Genomic DNA, 12,645 nt, shown 5'->3' on the forward strand with positions numbered 1-12,645 from the left:
GTCAGTCAGTCAATAAACATTTATTAAGCACCTACTATGTGTCAGGCACTGCGGTGACTCCTAGGGATAAAAAAAAAAGGGCAAAAAACCCAGTTCCTGCTCTCAAGAAACTCAGTTTAATGGTGGAGACAACACACAAATCACTATATACAATCAAGCTGTGTACAGGATAAATTTGGATCAATCAGAAAAAGTAGAAGGCACTAGAATTAAGTGGGATCAGAAAAGCCATTCCAGCATAGTCTGGCTAGCCACCTATATAGGGTAGGGCAAAGAAGATTCCTGCCTTGAGTAGACCAAACTCGATGTCTCCTGGGATCTCTTCCAATTCTAACCTTTGATTTTCTTCTTTTGGAGTATGTTATCTGATGGGTGAAACTTGGTAAACTTAAAATGACAGTACTTGTAAACCACAGGCACGGATCATCACTATTCTCAGCAGAGGAGGGGAAGTCTAATTAGCTCAGAAACTCTGCCCAATATGGCCATCCCTAATGATTGGAATCCATTGCCTTTTGGCCTCCGTCTCAAAGAGTTCCTCTCTTCCTTTAAATTATTACTTAGGTCACATCTTCTGAATGAAGCCTTTTCTGATCACATACCCCGCCAAACACTCCAAGTGCTGTCCCTTCCAAACTAACTTGTATTCAACTGTTGGCGTTTCTGCTGCTGCTGTTTTTGCTGCTGCTCCTATTGTTCAATAGTTTCTGAGTCTTCATAAGCCCATTTGGGGTTTTCTATACAAAGATACTGGAGTGGTTTACTGTTTCTTTCTTCTTCTTATAGATGAGGAAACTGAGGCAAACAGGGTTAGGTGACTTGTCCAGGAAGCTGAGTCTTCCTGACTCCAGGCCTGGCACTCTACCAGTGCCCTACCTAGTTTACCCTGTATGCAACTACTTTATATACATTTGTATTGATTCACTTCAAATTTTTCTAGTCAGATAGATGGGGCAGCTAGATGGCACAGGGAATAGAGCACTAGCTCTGGAATCAAGAGGACCTAAGTTCAAATATCACCTCAGACACTTACTAGCTGTGTGACCTTTGGAAAGTCACTTGACCTCATTTGCCTTAAACATCTAGGATCATCTGCAGTCATCATGATATGTATCTTGCCACTGGACCCAGATGGTGCTGGAGGATAGAGTGAAGTTTATGACTTTGCACAGCCCTGCCTCACTTAAATCCAATTCACTGCAAGTCATGACATCACCCTGATATCATGGTCCTCTTTGAGAATGAAGGACAAACAATAATTAGATAGATGGATGGATGGATGGATGGATGGATGGATGGATGGATGGATGGATGGATGGAGAAAAAGAGAGAGATTTGTGTCCTGCATTAGAATGTAAGTCCTTTTGAACAGGTACTGGTTGATTTTTGTACCTTTATTTCCAGCTCTTAGCATAATTCCTGGCACATAGTAGGTGCTAATAAATGCTTGTTGACTGATAAATTGATTTACCTAATCCCAAAATCTGGAGGCTTCTATATAACCATTTTCTGCAGAAACCCAGACATTGATGAGATAAGAAGAAAATAAATTCTATTTTCCATATCTTACCATATGGAGGAAATAGGAAGGAAGCTAGAAAAGGGACCCTTGTAGAAAGTTACCCTCAAATTTTCTTTTATAATGGTATGGACAGATTTAGGCAACTCAGTCCTAGATTCTTTGTCACCAATAGAGTAGAGGTTCTGAGATTCCCATTAGACTCCTCAATCACCTCAGACCTTGGTTTCCAAACATTTCATACATTCTCTGAATGATTCAACAAGCACTACGGGCACTCTGACCTGTACCATACTTGTTAGTTTCCTATGTTTACAATGTACAAAACTCAGTGAGATGGCAGAGGGTCAGCATGATGAGACAGCATAAGGGAAGCCCAGCCCTGGGAGAGTGGGAGAATGAACAGAACAGTTATGCTGCCTGTGTCTCCAACAAAGGTTTAATTATAAAGTGTTGCCATTTATTAAATAAACACTGATATATTATTAAATGGATAGATCTGCTTGGATGGGGAGGAAGCTGACTATATTGCAGAGAGAAGAGTATTTTAAATCACTCACAATGTCCAAACGGGTTGAGTCAAATAAAGTTCTACCTGATAGCAAGCTAAATCATCAAGTCAACTATAATTTTCACTAAACTCTTTATAAAAAATATCCCACTGTCCTCTGCTAGGGAGTAAAATGCCCAAGAGTCTAATGGTTTGCTATATCAGGACCATTTTTGTTTTCTATCTTTATCAGATCCAGATATTTCTGATTGGAGTAAAAAAGAAACCTGCCTATAATAAGGGAGAGAGAAAAATGTTCAGCTGAAACTATCTCAAAAGGACAGTGTGTAACTTTCCATCCATCCTAAATCTAATCACCACCTTCCAATTTGTTGGCATTTCACCAAATAAATGAGGTAGAGGTCAGCTATTTATCCCACTGTTCTCAGTCAGGACAACACATCAGCCATACCGGGAAGAACCTAGGTATATCCACCATGCCAAGTTTCCAACAGACACCTAAAATTTGATTTTCTATTTAAAGCTTACAAAGAAATGACCTGATTTTTTACACCACAAAAAAGATATGAGAAAGATCTTTCCATTTTTATTTTCTCCCATGCTCAATGCAACCTCCCTGCCTTTCCTCATGCTATTTCTACACCAATAATACCTATCTACATTCTATTTAATCTTTAATGACCATTTCAGGTCCTGTTTCCTCTCAGACACCTCCCCTTACTATTCTAGCCTACATTGATCTCCCCTCTTTCTAAACTTCTATTCTTCAGTCTACTCTTCTGTAATATACCATTTAGCACTTAAGTATATGCTGTCTTCTGCTGTTACCCAAATGTTTTATGTGTGTTAGCCTTGAGTTGAACCAGATTATAATTTCCTTGAGGACAGAAGCTGGGTCTTCCATTTTCTTATACCTTCTGCATCCACTTGCACACCACCAGGCACTCAACAGTGTGACAGAATAGAAAAAAACACCACATTTGGCTGAGTCCCAGTTGAAGACCCAGCTCTTCTACTTATCAGATATTTTACTCTGAGCAAGTCATTTAACCTCTGGCCTCTGCTTCCTCCTTTACAAAATGAGAATTAAAAATATTTTCACCATCTTCCCTCAGGGAAGCTGTAAATTGAGTGCTTCATAAACTAAAAAGTATAAGTATTCAACAGGTAATAGTTAATTTCTTTTCTAATCAGTCTCATCCATTCTGGGAAGTTATACCTACATTGATTGTCCCTGTACCTATGTGATCTAAGTGAAGAAAGCAAATACTAATGGAAAGGACTATGGCATTTAAAGAGGTTTTCCCTTTGACAACAAAAGCAAATCAGGAAGATTTTCACTAGATAAAAAGTAGCAAAGGTAGCATAGGAAGGAAGGTTTGGCATAGGCAAGAATGTGGGCCAATAGTTCTAGTTCTCATCTGCTCCTCCTGTCATACTAAGTCCAAATCCAAGGTAATTTGTATAGCTTCAATGCTAGAAGCCAGGGACTAGATGGGAGTTGAAAGAAGTTTGTTTTTTCTCTCTCTCCAAATCAAAGAGCAGAGAGAACTGAAGGAATTATAGCAAGGAAAATACAAAACAGTTCAAAAGACAAACTTGACCTCCAGATTTTGTTAGTCACCTAGGTGCAGTTTTGGGTATGACTCACAAAAGAGTTGGATTAGCTTTGAGACTGTAGACTAGAAGCATGAAAAGAGGTGGGATCATTCCTAAGAGGGAACGAGGAAGTTGAAATTCAATGACAAACCAACAGATGTCAGAAACTCATGGGAGAAACAGCAGATGGCAGCATAGTGGAGAAAATCATGTTACAGATGACATCAGTACCTTGAAATTCAGCAAAGAAGGCAACCCGGCAAACTAACAGATCACTAGACCAGTTGGTGACACCAATAGCTCTATAGAGACACAGCAAGGAGCAGCTTTGGAGACAAAGAACAATTATAGCTAAGATATGGCCCTAGGACCAAGAGTTGATCTGGCTATGCATATTTCCTCTATTTTACACATTTCTTATAGGTATTCCCTATAATAGAATAGAAGTCTTTAGGAGAATGTGACTCTTCATAAATGATGGGATTTTCCTTGTTATTTATCTTTCTATGGTATTATATTAAGGTATCTTCTTGTTTGGTCTGGAGAGGAGAGGAGAGGAGAGGAAAGGGAGAGAGGAAGGAAGGAAGGAAGGAAGGAAGGAAGGAAGGAAGGAAGGAAGGAAGGAAGGAAGGAAGGAAGGAAGGAAGGAAGGAAGGAAGGAAAGAAGAAGCACCAGTAGAAGCTCCCAAGCTGTAGTTTTGAATAGATAGAAACCCAAGCATAACTTGAACCTAGGTGTAGCATTCAAGGGCCTATAGTAGATTTTAGAAGTAATGCTGTGCATGTGTAGATGAGTTTTATAATCATATTTGTTAGGTAGCAATAATAGTAAAAAAAAATCCTATCTAAAATCCCCAATCTAAAGAATTCTAAAACCCTCTGTACAAAAGGTTCTTTTAAAAAAAAAAATATGGAACGCTTCACAAATTTGCATGTCATCCTTGCGCAGGGGCCATGCTAATCTTCTCTGTATCATTCCAATTTTAGTATATGTGCTGCCGAAATGAGTACTGTATCAAAGGTTCTTAAGATGTTTGTGTCATGGACACTTTGGCAGTCTGGTGAAGCCTATGAACCCCTTTACAGAATAATGCTTTGTAACTGCACAAAATAAAATGTATATGATCAGAAAGGAAACCAATTTTATTGTAATATATTTAACCGTAATATATTAGTGGACCTATAGGTTCAGGATCTCTGACTATATTCTGAATAACATATCCTGACCAAGGAAACTTACTGTCTCCACTCCTCTTGACCCCCTGGCTTCTCATCCCTGTTTTTCCATGTCCCTTCCTTTTCCAGTTGTCAGACAACATATCAGACAGAGTAAAATGGGATGAAGGAATGAGCTAATAGTGTGGTTTTTAATATAAATTCACATGAAACACAATTATAGCCTCCCATCATATGGGCAGTGTATGGCCCATGGGTCTAAAATGAGTAAAAATACAAATTTTGCCCACAGCTTGGTCCTCTGAAGTACAGATTTTGTATACTTTTCTGTCACGACAACTTTAATAAACTGAATTCAAAGAACACTTTTTTTCAGTTCTAAATGTTAGAACTTGTATAATTCTATGCATTCACATATTTTCCTTGTGAATATTGACTGGGCAAAACATAAATAAGAAATTTGAAGGGTAGAGTAGAAAACATTTAACAAATAGCCTGCCTGAATCTAATACTCTCTTCCTGTCATACCCATAGCTAAACTCCATCTCTCTCTTGCATGCATTCCCATAGTCTATCTCCTTTGCCTAGAATACACTACCTCCTCACCTATGTCTCTTAGAATTCTTATCTCCCTTCAAGTTTCAATTCAGGTGCCACCTGCTATGTGAAACTTTTCTCTAATTTCCTTGGTCATCAATATTTTTGCCACCTCAAATTATCTTGTATTTAAAGGCATAGAAAAGTGCCTTGCACACAGTAGGTTCTTAAATGTTTTTAATTGAACTGATGAGGCAAGAGAATACCTGAAGCTATTTTATAAGTGCTAGGGTGGGAAGACACTTTGCACCCCCTTACTTTATTTGTTTATATAGGATTCATCCTATACCTTACCTCTATAGGGTAAGGATTGGAGGTGGGTTTACAAGATTAAACAGAATGCAAAATAGGGCAAATAAGGATAAAAACAGAAGGAGCATCTAAAGGGAACAGTAAAATAATAGATGTGACCAGTCTCCTAAAATGAGCTGATTGCTAGAACTGTGCACTGAATTTAGCTCTAGTTTCCTGACAGCTAAGACAAAAAAGGAAACCATTAGGTTATGGATTTTTCATTTTATGGTGAAAAAAAGTGAAAAAAATCTGTCTGTGGAAACAAACTTTTTTTCTTGGAACTAAAAACTTCAGCAGGAATTCATCATTTAAGTGTTTGTATAAGGGGCATTAGGTAACAAGGTCTACTGTATCTATAGCTATTGTTTCTCAAAAGACATAAAAAGACCATCCAAAGAGCAGCTGGGTGGCACAGTGGCACAGCACCAGCCCTGGAGTCAGGAGGACCTGAGTTCAAATATGACCTCAGTCAATTGACACTAGCTGTTTGACCCTGAGCAAGTCATTTAACCCCAATCACCTCACACACACAAAAAAGACCATCCAAAAACTAAGTCGTGTACTAAATCAGTACGACAGAATTTCAAAGCTAGAATGGACTTCAGCTGCCATCTAGTTCAACCCACACTCAAAAAAGAATCCCTACCATAGCATACCTGACAAGAGGTCATCCAGTCTTTGCTTAAAGACCACTGCTTCCTGCATTAACATATTGTATTTTGGGACAGTTCTAATTATTAGGAAGTGGTTTCCGCACCGCACCGCCCCCCCACCAGCATTTTGTTTAAATTTGACTCTGCATCTTCTGCCCATTTTTCCTACTTTTGACTACTGGCACCAATAAGGATGAGTCCACGCCCTCTTTCAGGTGACATTCCTTCCATTATGTAAAGACAGCATAATCCACCCCCCCACCCCCCCCCACCCCCCCCCACCCCCCCCCCACCCCCCGCCAAGCCTTCTCTTCTGCAGGATCAATGTCCTCAGTTCCTTCAGCAAAATCTCCTATGCCAGGGAACTCAAGTCTCTTCATTCTGATTGTCTTTCTCTGGATATTCCCCACTTTATCAATGTCCTTTCTTAAATGTGGTACCCAATACTGAACACAACACTTCAGATGAGGTCTAGACAAGGCAGCATATAGCAGAATTATCACTTGCCTATTCCTGTAAGCATCTCTTAATGAAACCCCATATTATGTTGACTTTTGGATAGCCACATCCCACCATAGACTCATATTGAGTTGGCATTCAACTAAAACCCTCCAATCTTGTTTCAGATAAATTCTCTATCAAGGCTGTCAACAGTCAGTAAACCATAACAAAGAAAAGGCATTGGCAGTGGAGGGAGGGGGAAGAATGGTAGAAATGATGGGATAAGGTACTGAGATCAGGAAAGAACCTGGTGGAGAGGGGATAAGCATTTATGTGACACCTACTATTTGCCGGGCATTGTGCTAAGTCCTTTACAAATATCTCATTTGATCTTCTCAACAACCTCACGAGGTTGGCGCTGCCATTATCCCTATTTTACAATTGAGGAAACTGAGGTAAACAGAGGCTAAATGATTTGCCAGGGTCACAAGTGTCTGAGGAAAGATTCCAACTCAGGTCTTCCTGAATGCAAGTCCAAAACTCTATACAAGGAGCTACATAGCAGCTTAATTAGATACTGTATATGATGGGGGGGGGTACTACAGAAAATTTTAGAGGCAGACATGACAGAACAAACATACCCCTTATCTAAGTTTTTCCACACAGATTCCAAATAGATTTGCTCCAGTTGTATTGGCTCTCTCTGTCTGTCTCTGTCTCTGTCTCTGTCTCTGTCTCTGTTCTCTGTGTGTATGTGCATGCATGTGTGTGCACCCATGTGTGTGTATTTGTTGTTGTTCACTCATTCACTTGTGTCTGACTCTACATGACCCCATCGACTTTATCCATGGGGTTTTCTTGACAAAGATAATGAAGTACTTTGCCACTTCCTTCTCCAGTGTGGTCCCATTTTACAGAAGAGGAAATGAGACAAATAGAGGTTAAGTGACCTGCCCAGGGTGAAACAGCTAGCAAGTTTGAGGTCAAATTTGAACTCAGAGCTTCCTGACTCCAAGCCCAGAATTCTATCCACTGTAAGCTCCATACACACACACACACACACACACACACACACACACACACACCTATATATATAGAATACATACACATAACTATATATATAGTTACATATGTATGTATTCTATATATACACATGTATATATGCATATATATATAATACATACACACAGATATCTGTATGTATACCCCCACAATAGTCCTTTTGTTGGCACTTGTAAGTGAGAAATCTTACTGTTAGCTTTTCTATTCCCGTAGGGCCACCTTACAACTGGGCAGAATAAGGAGTGGTTAGCTGTTATGGTTAAAGCAAATCAGGCAAGACCTTCCTCCTCACACAGCCTATCATTTACCCATTCATACTTGGATTGGGGAATTCCAATGCTGAAGGCACCTGAAAGGGACAAAACTGGCATCTTTCCATATTAAAAAGGAAGACCAGTGTTCTTCACACTAACGAGTTTCAATCTTATATTTCAACATCATCAAAATTTAACATCTGTCCATCTCACTCAACTGCATTATTCATTCTTCTTAAAGAAAAATATACCACCTTTCAAATCTACAACAATAAAAGGATGACTTCAGCTGTAACTTAACCTGACAGGCTTCCTTCTTCCATGTCATTAAGGTCAATCTTTCCCACATTCTTTTGCAAAGCTTACCCACCATTCATTCCATTAGTAGCTAGCCCTCTGTGATAGTTCATTTAGTGTCTTTCTTGATGAATGTTTGCTTTATCAACCATTACAACATTCCTAGGTGACCTATGAAAGGGAAAATATTATAATCATTCTCTTGAAGAGATGAGAAAATTAAGGATCACAGAGGTAAACTAACTTACCCAAGAGGTAACCATGGTGGTGTTGGGAATAGAATTTATGGCTCTTGGTCCCTAGTATTTTGTTACAGAGAAATAGACAAATAGAACAAGATTGCAGGGAGGCAGGGAGATAGATAAATAACAGATTTTAAAGGTTGTATATTTTTACATATGTATATAAATTTTGGTGTCATGAAGGCAACTTTGTTATATGGAAACATCCTGGGTTTTTCTTAGTCTACAAACTGTTTGATTTGAAAGATGAAAATAGAGCTAACTACATAGAAGAGATGAATAATCATATGATCACAGATATCGAGAGGTATAAGGATGGGATTCCACCCCTACCCCAATTAATCACAAAATGCCCATACATCCCAAATGAATCAATCAATAGTAAACTAAGTGCAATTAGAGGTTACCTAATACAATCTGCTCATTTTATAAGAAAAACTGAATACCAGAGATTTTAAGTGACTTTTCCTTAGGTTTTTTCATTTTTTTTTCATTTGCCCATCACTCTTTGTGACCCCATTTAGGGTTTTCTTGGCAAGGATACTGGAATGATTTGCCTTTTCCTTCTCTTGCCCATTTTACAGATGAGGAAACTGAGACAAAACAGGTTAAACAATTTTCTGGGTCATGCAGCTAATGTTTAAAGTCAAATTAGACCTCAGGAAGATGAGTCTTTCCTGATTCCAGGCATGGCATTCTATCCACTGCACTACCTAACTGCCTCAGAAGTATTAAGTAGAATATGAACCCAGATCCTCTGACTCCATAGGCAACAAGCATTCTTTCCATTATGCCATTTTGTCTCTAGGATTAGAAGATGTTGAGGGTATGTGGGTGTGTGTGTAGTATATGTGTATATGTATATCTGTATAAAAACTTATGAATGTATACATACATATATGTATATGTGTGTATAGTGTGTGTGTGTGTGTGTGCTACAATGGATAGTATAAACATCACAGGTAGTCCAGAGACCTATTTCTATCACTTTACCCAACAACCAGCTCAGTTTTCTTATTTGTTAAATGATGACATTAGACCAGCTAATCTCTAAGGACTCTTGCCAGTCCTAAAGTTATATTTTTATTAGCCTGTGACCCACTGTGTCAAACAGTGGGTTCCGTGTCCAGTTTTGCCACTAGTTAGCTACATGACCTTGGGCTAGATGCCTATCCTCCCTGTGCCTTCATTTTCTTATCTATCAAGTGGGGATCATGTCTGCCCGACCTACCTCACAGCTTCACAAGCTAAACAAAGATTAAAGCATATTGAAAAGCAGAAGTACTGTAGAGATCTGAGATACTATTAGCTAAACTTGTGATACATATATACAACTATACATATACCTTTTTTTGGTGAGGCAATGGGGGTTAAGTGACTTGCCCAGGGTCACACAGCTAGTAAGTGCCAAGGGTCTGAGGCCAGATTTGAACTCAGGTCCTTCTGAATCCAAGGCCGGTGCTCTATCCACTGTGTCACCTAGCTGCCCCTATACATATACTTTTAAACAAAAGATATTAGTAGGATACTAATCCTTTTAAACAAAGGATATTAGTAGGATTAGGTAGACAGATAGGTGTATGAACTGGTGCAGTGGTCAGCAAACCATGGGTCAATGGGCCATGGCCCTGTATTTCTACAGCAGACCAGCTAAGAACGATCTTTGCATATTTAAATAAAGTTTTATTCAATTTTTAAATGTAAAAACCGTACTTAGCTTGCAGGCTATAAAAAAACAAGGGGGCAGATCACACTTGGCCTTTGGATCATAGTTTGCTAATCCCTGGACTAGTAGATGGCTGAATAAAAGTTCAAAGATCTGTCTTAGAGCAAAAGGTAAGAAATTACTTCTCTAGTCATTGCTTATTCTATTCTATTCTATCATATCATTATCATAATGTTTTGTATTATATTAAGAACATCATGTTTTGAGTTAAAGGATAGACTGGATAATCTCTTAGCTGTTTCCAAAACTATAATACATGATTCTTTTTGAACTTTGAAAACTAGGCCACAATTTCTAGAATGCAAACTCCTTGGCTTTGCTAAGCCTGACTTCTATACAGTGGAGCCTTGTGGGTAAAGAGGAAAACTAATTGAAGGTGATGGCTTGACACATCAGAGTTGTCCACAAGCATAGACCTCGCTTAGCAGTGCTGACAGCTAGAGCGTTAGAGTTTTCAGGGGTTACCCTTAGTGAAGTTTGTGTTTGAAGAATCATATGGGTGTTATAAAAAGAGAACAAAGAAAAAGGACCAATTCTAAATCATTTGACATTCAGAGTTCCCTTTAACATATTGAGAGTTTAGTAAGACAGAACACCGCTGGGTTACAAAAGTCAATTTGAGACCCAGAATAGAGCCCATGTTTAAGGTTCCTATCCTTACTCTGGAGTTCCAGGGACAGTGGCAGAGAGCCGATAGAGTCGAGAAAACCATCTGAGCAAAGACTGATCACACTCACCCACAATTAACTATTCACTCATTGTTGCCTCATTTGGTCATGACTGTTGGGCCTGTAGGTTAATCATCTCCCTCCTCTTCTTTCTTTATAAGTAATTCCTCCCCTCCCCCATGCCACTTGCCCAATGAAATCCTCCATTAATTAGAAGAAGGTGCCAACATGCCCACAAAATTAGCAGTTTCTATGCATCCCTTAAATGTGAGCATTTCAAAGAAAATTAAAGTTGGTCATTCCCTGGTTATTTATATTCTTTACCACCCACCTACCTTTTGGGCAATCTGTTCCCAGCTGGGTCCAGCCCTCATTTTCCTCCACTCACCCTCCCCTCACTCTGTTTCTTTCTTTCTTTAAAAAACTGTGTGTATTTTTTGTTGTTGTTTTCTGCTAAATCACATCAGGTGTCCCGATACACACCCCCCTCCCTTCTTGGTAAACTTAATAAGCCATCAGCTGTGACACAACTAATTGGGGGGTTTACTTGAACCCTGAATGTAAGAATAAAATTAAATGGCAGAGGGAGGAAGGGGGAAGAGAGAAAGAAAAAGAAAAAAAAAGGTGGTAGAAGGCAAAGAAATACAGGGAATCTATAGACATGCCTTGTGACTAGCCAGCCAGCCTGCAAGGTCCCTGGACTCCCTGAAGCCAGAGTACTAATACCATGAAATGACACATTCAGGCTATAGCCTCAGCCTCAGCCTCTGAGAGAGAGCACCACCATGAAATCTCTCATGGATGAAATATTATGCTGGGTTACTGCTGAGGGAGTCCTTTCCTTAGAATGATAAGCAAAGGAGGGGGGAATGGCAAAGCACTTCCTAGCGAATAATATCTCATTATCTTAAGAAGTTTTCCATGATACCTTCCTACCCCCTACCCCCACTACCATCATCATTAACCTCACATAGGGCAGGAGAGAAAAAGACTAATTCTGAACAGAGGGTCTACATCATTCCTTCCAGTCTCAAGAACTTCAAAGAGTTGAGCCAGGGATATTTGTGTTAATGGGAGACTAGCCAATGAAAGCCCAGTTTTAACAATCATGTGTATTCTGCCTTGCCTAATGTACTAGCCCCATGGGCTTTGGAATATGCACATGTATTCTATCACTATTTCTTGTCTGCTTTCTGAGTGACAAACAGGGGTCTTTTTGATTTACTGCTGAGCATGCTATGAGTAATCATGAGGACTGGGCTCTCATCAGCCATTTCTCCTTTATATTTGCAAAATAAATACACATATACATATATACATGCATACATATAAAATTATATATATTTGGTGTATATATAAATACACACACACATACCAAATATATCTGGTTCATAAACACAAATAAAGTTCATCTAAACTCCTCATTTGACATATAAGGAAAGGAGGTCCAGAGGGGTTGACACTTGCTCAAGGTAATACAACAAGCTATTGGTAAAGATAGACGTCAGTCCAGTATTCTGTCCACCATGCCTCTTACATCATAATAATAGCTAATATTTCTATGGCACTTGCTATATCCTAAGTGCTGCGCTAGATACTTTATAAA

At 39.1% G+C, this 12,645-nt stretch overlaps 1 protein-coding gene and 1 non-coding gene across 2 annotated transcripts in view; both read right to left on the reverse strand.

Annotated features, from left to right (window-relative positions):
• Positions 1-12,645, reverse strand: part of LOC122737952 (neurexin-3-like) — a 1,091,749-nt gene that overhangs the window by 589,044 nt on the left and 490,060 nt on the right.
• Positions 4,534-4,640, reverse strand: LOC122744764. Its single transcript, XR_006355111.1, has one exon. It is a non-coding gene; the product is annotated as a U6 spliceosomal RNA (small nuclear RNA).

The sequence above is a fragment of the Dromiciops gliroides genome, chromosome 2 (genome assembly GCF_019393635.1).
Source record: "Dromiciops gliroides isolate mDroGli1 chromosome 2, mDroGli1.pri, whole genome shotgun sequence".
In the NCBI taxonomy this organism is placed as follows: domain Eukaryota; kingdom Metazoa; phylum Chordata; class Mammalia; order Microbiotheria; family Microbiotheriidae; genus Dromiciops; species Dromiciops gliroides.